The sequence below is a fragment of the Balaenoptera physalus genome, assembly GCF_965194825.1.
Source record: "Balaenoptera physalus genome assembly, chromosome: 2".
Taxonomy (NCBI): domain Eukaryota; kingdom Metazoa; phylum Chordata; class Mammalia; order Artiodactyla; family Balaenopteridae; genus Balaenoptera; species Balaenoptera physalus.
In genome coordinates, this window is record NC_138883.1 from 179,095,798 (window position 1) to 179,109,395 (window position 13,598).

At 45.7% G+C, this 13,598-nt stretch overlaps 1 protein-coding gene and 1 long non-coding RNA gene across 4 annotated transcripts in view; one reads left to right on the forward strand and one right to left on the reverse strand.

Moving 5' to 3' along the window:
* Nucleotides 1-13,598, reverse strand: part of LOC309654645 — a 619,568-nt gene that overhangs the window by 23,366 nt on the left and 582,604 nt on the right. The window lies entirely within an intron of this gene.
* Nucleotides 9,733-13,598, forward strand: part of MPP7 (MAGUK p55 scaffold protein 7) — a 261,809-nt gene continuing 257,943 nt past the window's right edge. Inside the window, exons 1-2 of one of the 3 annotated variants that reach the window (XM_082448953.1) lie at nt 9,733-9,943; nt 11,191-11,238. The gene's annotated coding sequence lies outside the window, so the exon portion shown is untranslated. The remainder of the gene's footprint in view (nt 9,944-11,190; nt 11,239-13,598) is intronic. The other 2 variants (XM_082448952.1, XM_082448955.1) reach the window with 2 other exon arrangements.

Genomic DNA, 13,598 nt, shown 5'->3' on the forward strand with positions numbered 1-13,598 from the left:
CTTTCTCACTAGTATTGTAGAAAATGAAAAATAATTTCATTGATTTGAAACAGTCTTTTTTCCCCTACCAGATCAATTTTCCTTAAATACCATTTTCCTCACAAGCTGAAAAGCTTTAGCAATTCCTACGGGCTTTCAGACCTGATCCAACTTTCTCAGCCTGGAAATCTAGGTCATCCCATCGTTCTCCAACCCTTCCCTGCAGAAATCTTCCATCCCAGCTGGGATCCTCGTTTTTTCTCCAAACATACATCGCTCGTTGCTGCTTCAAACACTTTAACCATGCTGAACCCCGAAGGAAGTCCCTTCTCCAAGGTATTTCTCTCCCTCAACTCATTTCTTTTCCTTCAATTCGTGTTCATCTCTCAGACTTTTCCGCTCCAGAGACACCAACTGATTCCTTTACGTGGAGAAGTCCCAGGTGTGACTGGAAGAAGTAAACAAATGACCCCCCCCCCAGTACCTTAAACAGAGCAGTTTCCCCTCTGGAGGCAATGAAGGGCACCAGAAGGTTAATTTGTATGGATAAATGTGTATCTTTATGAATGGCATTTTCAATTTGCAATATTTAAATACCCCCTCTGAACGTATGTCCTTAATTACTTCAGTGTAGCCAAACATAACTCAAAATTCAGCTAATTTAAGACACAAAATCTCATTCTGAGTAAATAAATGAAGCAAGCAAATCTTTTTCAAGGAAAAAAGGTCTTTGAAAGGGATTTCTAAAGCTTCATTACATGTAGAAATTGGTTCTCTAGTGAATAAATAGAAGTCATAACCTGCTTCTTGCAATACAATTTTTGAAGAAAAAACACACACTGTCTACTGATGGTGTTTATTTGGGTTTGGGCAGGTAAAACACCGTTCCGTTCCCCAGCGCACAGAGATGGAGGACTGTGTATCTGAGAGCACTTCAGGAGAACAGTCCTACGGCTTTTCGTCAGAGAATCCCAGCCTGGTCTGGTGAGCCATGCAATATTTTTATGTAGGGAAGGAGGAATCAGGAATCCAGGGAGACCTCGTGATCTGTGAGGTCCCATGCACAGTGCTTTGATGTGTTTTCCCACTTAAAGATCATAACACCTCAGCACCACAACCGCTGTTACCCCATTGTTACGGTTAAAGGCATTGCAATTACAGGATCTGTGCAAGAGCTGCGTTCTTTATTTCAATCCAAGGTAAACAAAATAACGATTACCTGTGACAGTTGGAATGCCCACTCTGTTGGGAGAATCATATACAAGGAGGCATGAAAGTGAGCTCAAGCTTGCCAAGCTCTAAATAAATGACACTTGCTCGTAACAGACAGTGGCGCCCAGAGTGACAGCATAGGGTCACGTAGCTTGGGCAGCACACGGGCAACCGTGGTCACGTCATAGGTATCACACGTTTGTAGTTTTATTATTCCTGGCAGGTGGCAGTGAAGTGTCTTGTTCTACCAAAAGCAGCATATTACAGCAAATTTCCAGCGAATGGAAGTGAAGTATCTTGAAGAGTGGTGTGTTTTCCTAGTTTCTGCCAAGGCGCCCACCACGTGGCCTGGCAGAGGCTGGGGGGTGGCAGGCCTTCAGTCGTCGACCATCCCAGGCCTCTCCTAGCGGGTCTCCATTGCACTGGTCTCCCTGCCTCTGCATCCATGTGGCAAAACACTCACGGTTTCCATCACCGTGAACCTTTGTAGACTTTCCTTAAAATAGTTTTTTAAAAAGTTAAGGAATTGTATTTAGAAGTCAAGAGAGTTGGAGTGAGTACTTGGGGGCTAAACCAATTTTTTTCAGAAATCAGTTTTTATGAATCGTGATTTCATAAAATTTAGTAATCAACAGAAGAGCTTTTCTAGCATGTAAAATGGCAAATGCAAATGACAAGGATGTTCCTTTGTCCTTTGTTTTGGGACATCTGGCCTTGAAGTTTTAGGATATTGACTTTATCAACTAAGCCTCTTCTTTTTTTTTTTTAAATTTTATTTATTTATGGCTGTGTTGGGTTTTCGTTTCTGTGCGAGGGCTTTCTCTAGTTGTGGCAAGCAGGGGCCACTCTTCATCGCGGTGCATGGGCCTCTCACTATTGCGGCCTCTCTTGTTACGCGGCACGTGGGATCTTCCCAGACCAGGGCTCGAACCCGTGTCCCCTGCATTGGCAGGCAGACTCTCAACCACTGCGCCACCAGGGAAGCCCCAGCCTCTTCTTAACTTACAACATCTTACTCAGTATTTCCAGAAAGGGACCTGCCTGGGTCACAGCTTCCCCTTTTATGAACTGGTCGCCTGGACACAGGCATGGGGACAGCAGCCGTGATTCTAGCACCAAAACCTGGGCAGAGTGAAGACAGCCCGGCGCAGGCAATGGGCCTTTCTCTCTGGGGACTGAAATGGGGGACTGAGGGACACAGTGCCTGAGGGTGACAGAGCTGAGTCGCACTGAAAGCAGTGCCACAGTTGAGAGAGGCTGCTGCAGACCTGACTTCGTCTTCCCAACCTTGGGTGTCCAGATCTTCCACTGAGCTCTTGAGCTACTTCAGTGTCCTTCGTATGTACATATATACACATACACATACATATATATAACCTCTTAAAAGTAAACTTCATTTTTAAAGCAGTTTTACCTTTATTGAAAAATGACAAAGATACTACAGAGAGTTCTCATCTACCACACACCTCGTTTTCCCTTTTAGGAACATAGCACATTTATCACAGTTAATGAACCAATATTGATACATTGTGATTACCCAAAGCCCATACTTTATTCCTATCTCCTTAGTTTTACATGGTGTGCTTTCTCTCTTCCAGGGTCCCATCTAAGCTACCGTATTACGTTTACTTGTTATGTCTCCTTAACCTGCTCCTGGCTGTGACGGTCTCAGACTTGTCTTGTTTTTGATGACCTTGACGGTTTTGAGTAGTACTGGTTAACTATTTTGTAGCACGTTCCTCTGTTAGGATTTGTCTGCTGTTCTTCCCATGCTTAGACTGGGGTTTGGGGTTCTGGGAAGGAAGACCACACACACTGTCCACATGACTTGTCATCACTCTTGATATTGGCCTTGATCATCTGCCTGAGGTGGTATCAGTCAGGTCTGTAATCTCAAATTTATTATTATTTAGTGTGTCTCTCTCTATCCTTTTTGCTTACATGGTTTCTTTTTTTTTTTAATCTTAGAATTTAAACTCAGATCTCAGAGACTTATCTATTAAGTTCCTTTATTTCCTGCTCATTTACCAGGGAGAGGGAATTTGGGGATAAAGGTGTAGTCATGAGAAAACTACACGAGTTAAGAAAATAGAGGCAACGAAACAAGAGTGCCGTCTCCTAAAGCGCCGTCCTTGTTGGCAGTGCCCCGTCTGTGTGTGCACACCCTCAGTTGTTTCTTCTGCTGCAGCACTAAGGCTTTCCATTCTGCGATGGCTCCTCCTTACACGTTTCTTAATCTTCTGTGTACAAGAAGGAGTCACTCAGTTTCCAAGTGGCTTGATGAGGAAGCTTCTCATTTCCAGGGCAGCGCTAGTTAATGGAGGATGGTGGATGGTAGGCTCTGGGGAACATAAGTAGAACGAGAGTGATTTTGCTTGTGACTCTCTCCCTTGTGAGCTCAACAAGGTAAGTACAAAGATGACTATTAATTAAATATAAGTTCTGAGTAACTCATTTCACTCTCTGTCTATTTTTTCTCAACTTTTCTATCAGTGCCTTTCTTTCTCAATGTAAAACACTTATTCCAATCATAAGCATTACAAAGGGAAGGTATTCTTTGCTCCTTGGGGCTGTTCTTGCACAATGAGTGTGGCTAAATAGAGATAGGACTCATTTTTGGGTATGTTATCATTGTTCTCACTTTATAATCATGGCGAAAGAGTTTTGGTCTTTTTCAAAAATGCCAAATGCAATCAAAAAATTTTTCTCTTATCCTCACCTCAAATGCCATGGTTTGAAGAGTGTTTTAAAACTACTCCAAACTCCTTCAAATTAACAGCTTTCCAAACTTGGGAGGATGGAGGCATATTTGATTTAGTACGAGGAACTTAAATGTGTGTGTGTGTGTGTGTGTGTATGACCATCAGGTAGGCACGTCTTACAGGCACACCTGAGACCACACACAGGCTGAGGCTCCTCAGGTGAGCAGAGAGTCCTATTTCCTTGGTAACCATAAAGTTAAGATAAACGTGGAATGCTGTTTCCCCAGATCTCTTATCCGAAGGTCTGCACCTGAGGAAATCAAGCCTGCGTCCTTGTGTCAAAGGGACACACAGGCTCCCATCATCCAGGAAAGAGTGACTCTTCCATTCTCACTGATAGTCAGACGGCTAAGTTTCTGACAGCCTATGATTTTAGAGAACAAGTTTTCATCGCTCTATGTCCTTGGTGTTAAGAAAGCAGTTTTTGGAGACGCACACTAGTATGACAAGATGCAGCTGTAAAATTTTTTTTTAATTAATTAATTAATTATTTAATTTTTGGCTGTGTTGGGTCTTTGTTTCTGTGCGAGGGCTTTCTCTAGTTGTGGCGAGCGGGGGCCACTCTTCATCGCGGTGCGCGGGCCTCTCACTGTCGCGGCCTCTCTTGTTGCGGATGGAGCACAGGCTCCAGATGCACAGGCTCAGTAGTTGTGGCTCACGGGCCCAGTTGCTCCGCGGCATGTGGGATCCTCCCAGACCAGGCCTCGAACCCGTGTCCCCTGCATTGGCAGGCGGATTCTCAACCACTGCGCCACCAGGGAAGCCCTGCAGCTGTAAATTCTGACTGAGGCACCAGGAGACGATAGATGTAAAATTCTCAAAGTTGCCAGAGCCAGAAGCGAATCTCAAAGGAAATATCTTGGCCCTTTGAGTACTCTTCAAAACCCCTCACTCAAAATCGGATAACAGGGCAGAGGGAGAGTTTAGGGAAGAACCTATGAAGGTTTTCTTTGAGGGAAGCGGTGCCGAGTCCCACATAACCACTCGTCCAAGCGCTTCCTGTTTATCTCACGAGAGAGGGGGCGTCTAAAGCACCACGAGGGCAACTTGATTTGTGTCCTCCGGTATTTGGAATGCCTGGCTTTCACCCGAGGTATCCACAGTGGAGAGGCTGAAGGTAGCAGCTTGAGGCAGCAGTTCAGAGAGAGAGAGGGCGGGGGAGGAGGAGGACCTGTGTGCCCTGGGAGCAGCTGCACGCCCACCGCTGTTGCCAGTAAAGCATGTATGAGCGCTTCCTGAGGACCAGAGGAGGGAGCTGCGCGGGAGGTGCTGAAACCAGAATACCTGGAGAGGTCGCCAATGGGAACACCAATGGAAGGTGGCCTTCAGGGACCAGAAACTAAGGGGGTGGCAGCCAGAGAAAACTGCGTTGTCTAGGTCATGAGAGGCACAGTCGGATGTTTCAAGTTCAGGTCAATGAAGCTCGAAGTGTTGATCAAAATATTGGCATTTGTATTAAAATTTCGGAATTAAAACTGTATCTTGTGGCTTAAACCGATCAAAGGATTTTTAATGCTGAACAGCCATCAGCGCAGTGATGAGACCGCCAGGTTTCCATCGGGGCAGGGGCAGGCTTCCCTCCGAGGGCGCGCTGAAGGGACGGTGCTGGGCAGTTTCGCCTTCTGCTTCCCTCCGGCCCTGAGGTTCTGCTTGCTCTACACGCTGGTCTCTTCAGAGCCGAGAGCAAGGTCACCAACCTGGCAAGTGCTTTCGCTCTTCAAATACACTGAGGTCAAGACGTATCCTCCAGGTAGGGGGATTTGGAATTAGTAGAAGGCTAAAGGCAACTTGAAACTGGAAGAGACAAGGGTACTTGGTGTCAGGAAGCCACCTGGAGTGGGAGATATCAAGAAAGCCGGCAATCACCATTGAGGACACTGGCCTTGGCCTGGGGGCCTCTATGTCAGTGCGAAAGGACAGGGGAAGACTGTCACTGAGTAGAGAATGGAGTCTCATTGACTGGGGGACGCAATGAAGGCCTCTCTGGTCATCTGCCCAGTGCCTGTTCACACGGACATCTCTGCCCATCAACAGGGATGGTGACCTCCCTCCCTACACCACAGGTGACCTCCACCCTCCCTACACCATAGGTGATGTGGGGGGAGGGGGAGACCAAGCTGGGCCAGTTATATCTTCTCTCCATGGAACTTGGGATTGGGTCAAGGGAGTTGATTCAGTCGTGCGTGTGTTTGTGTGCATGTGTGTGTGTGTGTGTCTGGGGTGGCTTTACTCTTACTTATGGACACAGGAGCCTGGAAAGCTGTTTTCTGGAGAAGAATAGAGCAGAAGTGTAGAGAGAGGCAGGTCTGAAGACAGAGAAAACTTCAGCTGAGTTTCTCATCGCTTTTCAGTCTCTGGCTCCTAGCCTTCCTGAAGACTGGCTTATTTTTGCTTATATTGGGTTGGCCAAAAAGTTCATTCGGGCTTTCCCACAATATCACCCGAACGAACTTTTTGGCCAGCCCAATCTTTGGCTTCTATAAGACACCCCTCTATCTTTATAATTAATTTTTGAACTCTATTATTAGGGTAGAGGAATTACTTTTCAGTGGCTTTGAAGTACTGTGTCAGACATTGCAAAGACTGCATTCTTAAATTTCTTAGTTGCTGTATCTTTTGACGCACCATCAGCCAGATGTGCTGAGATTCTATAACATTTCCCAGCCTTTCCTCTGATTGGCAGGGGCTGGCTCTCTTCCCTTATGGATATCTGCTAATTGTAACTTCAACTGAGAAAGAGCGCACCAACAAGCACAGGGAAAGGCTGGAACTAGCAGCACGGATCTCTACCCCAGGGGCTTTAGCTCTGTCCTAATTCTGGTCAAATAGGATTAACACTCTTAACCCATTGCTATCCAAAAAAGAATGTCATAGTGAAAAGCGGGTATCTACTAATTTTAATGACTTTTGTTGAAGAAATGAAGGAGATGACGATGTGAAACAGCGATCAGCTTATTAATTCTCATACTTTGCCAGCCCCCATGCCTTCGGAATGTTGTCACTCATTGGGTTTTTGTTTCCACCTCCCGGGTCCACCCGTGCAAGGCAAGCTTGTGATGTGCGGAGAGTTGATTTTTTTTGTGCCGTGGTCTCTAAGGTTCGCCTCAGGTTCCCTTCCTCCTGCCTGCTGCCCAGTGTTCATCTGCTCTTGCCCCTGGATCTGGAACCTTGTCCCCTGTCACTGGGATGACTCCTGATTTAGCGATTCCTCATCCCCTTCAGGACTGTGCTCCCACAGCTCCCTTGAGTTCCCCCAGCGCCTGTGCAGAGCTAGTTTGCCGACAGCTCCACCCGGGTCTGTGTCTCGCACCCAGCCTGTCCTTGGCAAATAGTGTGCTCTTCATAGATCTATGCTTGATAGACTGACTTAGTCAATGAACGCCCATTTAAAAAGTTAATGATTTGATTGCAATATTAGCAACTTAAGAGAAAGAAATCTCCTTTGCCCCTTTCTGGAAGAAAACGGCCCACCTGGGGAAGTGGAGAGAAGACCTACTTTTCACTGACACTTGAAGTATTGATCAACACATCAGGAATCCATGCAGTAGAATACAAACTTCTCACCATTGCCTACCAGGCCCCGCCGTCCTCTCTGCCCTGTCTGGGACCACCCCTCCTGTACCAGCCTAGCCACCTGGCCCTCTCTCTGTTCCTCTAACACATCACTTTTCTTTCTCCTTCAGGGCCTTCGCCCTGCTGTTTCCTCTACCAGGAATGTCATAGCCTTGCAGTTTTGTAGAGCTGTGGTTTCTCACTTAGGTGGCACCTCAACTCTTAGCATTTCTCCTAGAGCATTTCTCCTTAGAGTATTCCTCTCTCTTTTCCCTAATTAAAGTCACTCCCCCATCCCTCAGGTCACTGTTTCCTTCTTTGCCCTGATCCCTTTCTGTAACTTTATCTGTTCACTGGTTCATTATCTGTCTTCTCCAACTGATAAATAGCTTCCAGTCTGTCTTGTTCAAGACTATACTTAGTAGAGTGCCTAGTTCATGGCAGGAACTAGTAGTACTTGGTAATTAATATTGATTACATGTTTGGTGAGTAAGTGAATAAAAGAGTAATCTTTGATATAAATTACTTAATCTCAAAGAAAGAATGTTAGTGACAGAATCTTAGGCGTTATTGCAGAATAAACTTTACTATGAGTGCTAAGCCCTTCTCATCCCTCCCTCCTCCCCACCCCCTTCTTCTTCTTTTAAACACAACTAGATCTCAAGACTAAGTTTCTTTCTCAGAATACTCTGGGACACATATTTTCAGACTATCGTTTAGAATTCCATTTCTTTCAAGGGTTCTATAAAAAAGGCTTTGTTAGGTAATGAGGTTACTCTGTCCTCCAAAGAGCTTTACCTTATTCTCCAGAAATGAGAGAAAAAAAGATTTGTCTCATTCTTTGTGTTAGGTTTCTTGTCCTTACATCACTTCAAGTTCATGTTTACCTTAACATTCCTTTCCTTCCTTACGTTTGACTTTTGTCGATCTCCATTTTTTCTCAACACTATAAAATTTATGGAGCTGTTGGGTGAAGTGCTTCACTTCAAATAGCCTATTTCTGAACCTCGTGGGAATGACAAAAAGAACAAATAGAAGAGGAAAGCAGCTAGAGAGGGTTAAGCGAGTGTGGTTCCCCGGTGAGATATACTTCGTCCCCTTTCTAGACTGGCTGGCGTGGTCTGAGAGCTCAGATGACTCTAGGTCTTCATCTTCACTCCCTTCTCCTCCCTCTGCTTCAGTCTTCAAAATCTAAGTCTCATCTCCGAGGGCTGTCACGTTCCTTTCTTTCTTAAAATTCCCTCCATTAGCTGAGTTTTCCAGTTTATCTTCTAAATTTCTTTCTGTAGTCTACTTTTTTGGTTAAATCTTTATTGTGTATTTTGTATTCTCACTTCTTGCTATGAATCTGCTTACTGGGCAGTTCATTGTACACTATATGTTGGGTAAATAGTAGTTATATGGAAAGAGTATTTATAAAGTTCTTTAAGACAGCTCAGTCATATTTATAAAGTTCTTTAAGACAGCTGAAGGGGGCTGATACCAGAATGTACTTTTTTGATGGCCCTCAGGTGTTGCGTTTATTACTGTATTTTCTTCTATTGTGGAAGGATTAGTTCCCACGGATATCCTCAAAGTTTGCCTTTACCATTCTGTGTACCTTATTCATTTCCTATTAAACATTGTTTTTTCTAATTATGTAAGTAATACACGTTCAATATGGAACACGGAAAGGTAAAAAAAACAAAAACAAAAACAGCATAATCTCGCCAGGGGTGAAAACATTTCACACCTTCCTTTTGCATATGCCAATTTCCCTGTGAATCTTAGGCAGCATTTTGAAAAACACCCAAGAGGTCGCTCTAAATCTAAGCGATGTTAAAGATTAGCTGCTATTCACCAAGTTCATACGGAAATCAAAGACTCTTGGTGGAATAAGGAAGCTCGCGTCTAGCAAAGGAACCTGGGCATCCGGGGTTCCCTTAAGGAAGGCAGCTAGCTGGTCCACGAAACAGCTGGTTCTGCAGCCACCCGGGGGCGGAGCGGGCGGAGGCGGAGCTTCGATGATTGGGGTAGGAGGAGAGGAGCTACAGGGCTGCCACCAATCAGGGCTCTGCTTTGTTTCCACGTACCGACCAATGAGGGAGCGCTGCTGGCGAGCCTGTCTTCAAATCGGAGACGAGCGCCCCTATCGCAGCCAATCAGCAGGCGCCTCTTACACAGCGTCCGCCGCGTTCTCGCCCCACGGGCAGAGCGGCCCCGCCCCGCCCCGCCCCGTCCCTCCCCTCCGGCCGCGACCCCGCCCCGCCGCGGGGCTGCGGGGCTGGAGCGGGGGCCGGGCTCCCGGGCTCGTGCGTCCTGCGCCCGCCGCGGCGGTGCCGAGCCCGCAGGCTGCTGATTGTCCTTCGCGGCGGCCGCGGTCGCCGCCTCCTTTCCTCGGCCGGGGCTGCCTGCGCCGGAGCGAGCGCGCCTCTCGCAGCTACGGCCGCCCGGAGCAGGTAAGGGGCGCCGGGGCTGCAGCGCCTGTCCGAGCCCGGGCGCGGCGCGGGGCGGGCTCCCTGGCTCTCCCGCCGCCGCGGCCGGCAGGTCCGCGTCTCCCGGAGCCTCCCGCCCGCCTCGGGGCGCCTCCGCTGGGAGCGCGCGGCCGCTGCACCTGGCGGGGCGGGGGGGCGGGGAGCCCTGCAGGTGGAGGGGAGACACGGAGTTGAGTCAGTCCGGCTCGCGGCGCAGTGGACCTGCTGATGAGGAGCGATAAGCCGAGTGGCTTTTTTTTTTTTTTAAAGCGGGAAAGGTGTCTGTATTTAGGTGGTGTGAGTTATAGCCTTCGTGGACACGGGCCCTTTGCAGTGCGTTTAGCCAGGAATATGATTTACTTATTACTTATTATTTTAAAATTCAAAGCAGCCTTTAACGTGAACTTATTCGGGGTTTTTTCTTCCGTGACAAGTAGACCCAACAGTGTGACTCACCCTTGTCTGGGCTGCAGTGCGGGCCGTGCGGTGGGGACGAGGGGAGCAACGTGGATGGCGATGCCGAGCTAGTGTGCAAGAGTCTGGGGTTGGCAGCTTGTCTCTGTGACTCCTCGTGGGTGGGTGTAGACTTGAGATTCTTTTTCTTATTTTTTAATCATTAGCATTCGAATAAAAAAAAGCCTTTCTAAACACAGCCTCCGGGCTTTAGGTTTTAGGGATGCACCCGCTACCCACGCAGTAATACTTTGCAGACAAGTCCTAGGCAGTTAACTACAGTGATGTGATTTACCTGTAATGAAGCACCTTGAATTGCTGTTACCTTTTGATTTGCGTAATAGCTTTTTCTCATTCACCATTTGTTCACAAGTGAAAGGAAGGTCACGAGTTTTAGCGGAAATGGCATAGTGACGACTCTTGGAGCAGGTCCTCCCTTCCAGGTGCACTGCATTTAGGTCTTTGAATTGAGAAGCTCACTGCCCTGCGTCAGTATTGGTATCTTCTTACTCTCCAGAAGCAGGTAGAGCACCTCACTCCCATTTTGCAGGTACGTAAACTCAGAGCCCTAGAGATGAAGGGAATTCTGCCCCAGGTCTGTAGACTCCTGCGATTATATACCTGTTATGGGTTTAATGCACAATCCAGTAAGGTTCCCACCATCAAGCAAGCTTCTGCATACCGATTTGATTCCCATGTACACCAGTCAGAGGTGGAGATGGTTATTTCCAAGTAAAATATTCTTAGGCTTTTTTTTTTTTTTTTTTCCCCCCTCCTAGGTTGCTAAGATAGTTTGAATTTCACCAGAAAGGTGATTTTTCACACAGGTAAGAAAACCGGTGCTAGGTGAAAAATCTCTATTTTAAGTTTTGGGAGGTTTTCCACATTAGAAAATCTTATCTTCTTTGTTTGCATCTCTGGTTTCGCATTGGACTTGAATACTGCTTTCTGAATTGAACTAGTTAATATTCACAAGGCAAGTAAAACTGAAGTGTAATACATTTTGGTTACGATTTTGTTTCAGGAAGTTTTTACTCTAAATTTAGAAGTGTCGAACATGTAAAAATCATCTCTTCCTTGATGGGAGTAACCCAAGGGAGTTTGGGGGTTAACGGCAAGTGGGGTTAGATGGGTAGTTGAGAGGGACCCCTTGAGTGATGTCAAGGCTTGGGGAACCCGGGGAGTTGTTAGGTTATGTTAAATTTATTAGTCATCAGGAACATGGAAATGTCTTACTTATTACTGAATGGAGCTGTTTAATCATGAAGCAACATCTTGTTTTCATGGCAGGTGCTCTGCTGGGTGGAACATGTACATTTTGACATAACTTATTTGTCATGTAAGGCATCCCTTACGTAGGGCTTGTCCGTTCGGCTCTGATTCTGTTTACTCATTTATTTGTTTTTGCATTAATGTCTTTACTTAATTTTTTTTTTGAACATTAAGAATTTTTTTTTTTAGTTATTTCTGAGATATACATTTTAAAATAATAACTAGAATTATGACTTATAACATTATACCAGAACATACAAGATTTTTAGAAATTTCACGTAACGTCTGAAACATTTATATTAACGTATTTCCATACAAATAACCCAATGAAAGTTTAGTATTAGTTGTTTTGTTTGTTTGTTTTTTTATATTGCAGGTTCTTATTAGTCATCAATTTTATACACATCAGTTCTTTACTTAATTTTTACTCCTCTGGTCAAATTAAAATTTCTAGCACCCAAGCAGAACATTCCATAAAGAAGCCTTTATCATCTGCTAATTTGTACAGAAAGTGAGATCTCTTCTGATTAGCACCTCTTGCAGTGTGGGAGGTTGGAAAGAGATTTAGGCTGTTTGTAGGGTATTTACCTGTATTCTTAGCTAGGGCCTGTAGCCCCCATGCGATTTTCAGGGTTTCTACCCTTCAAAAAAGATTTAATTACCACATTACACAGCTTCCACTAGATGGTGCACTGGGTGCTGTTTACTGGAGATTTCAATCAGGTTTTTTTTGTTTTTATTAATAGCATTTCACTGACAAAGATACAAATGTGCTGCAACTGTCATCACTGAAATTCAAACAGAATTGCAATCAGTGATTTAAGTCAGGTTTATTAAATGAGATTATTTGGAAGGACATGGCAGCTTAATTTAAAGTGAGGAAAGTTGTTAGTAATTTTAGAAACAACAGCTAAAAAACTCTCTGGTTCTTGCTGTGCTCAGGAACCTAGAACAGAGTGTGAATTTATTGGTCCTTATTTATGTACACTTGAACTGGTTTGTTTTTAATGGTGTGTGTTTTGTTGAAATCCTGTGTGAACTCTGATGAACTGTTTGAGCGTGGCTTTATGCTTTGCCCTCTTAGATTACTGATTCTTTAAACGAAGAGGTAGGATAAAGTGGCTATATATAGCAAGATTATTTGATACCTGCTATGAACGAATACTTAAGTTAAAAATGTGCCTTTTTCCAGGCACATAAAACAGTTTTTATTCCTTGAATGCTCACTTCGTAAATCTTTCTCTTGTTTTGGGAAAGCATGATTGTCAGCTTCACTTAGGAAAGAGCGGGGAGCTTTCTTTCTCCCTTGGGTGGCGAGAGCTTGCTTGTTACTGGCCTGGTTACTGGTTAAATTGCTTGTCACCGATGGTTACAGAAAGGAGATGAGAAAACACAGCCGCGGCTTTGGTAAAATGCCGTGCCGTTTTCGGGTTAGAAATGGCAGGGTTAGTGCAGAGTAAGGACTGGTTAGGGTGACTGCATTTTGTGAGATGTTTTGCGGAAAACCCTGGACTTTTAAAAGGCAGCGCAAGCACTCAGGTGAGAAGGTCTGTAGGCGGTTGGTGTGTGTCTGTATGATCCAGTTCCGCTGAGCTTTGTGTGGGCAGGAGAGCTTTGGTGGTTGCTTCTTGGAACCAGCTCTGGCCCCCAGGGGAGGTGATGGAGGTTTGGGAGGGGAAAATCAGTAGGTGCCGCTCCTTCCAGGAAGGAAGCTCCTTGGGGGCCTGCCCGCCCTTGGGGGAGCGTGGCCGGGCGGTGGGCGGGTGTCAGCAGCCTGGCGATGAAAAAGCTGCCTGAGTGTGGGCTTCCCGGAGTCAGGGAGCATTCTGAGTCAGGTTCACAGCCGCCCCATGGTCCAGGCTTGGGCTGCTTAATGCTGCCGGCTTCAAATTTATGTAAAATAAGTAGAATCCTG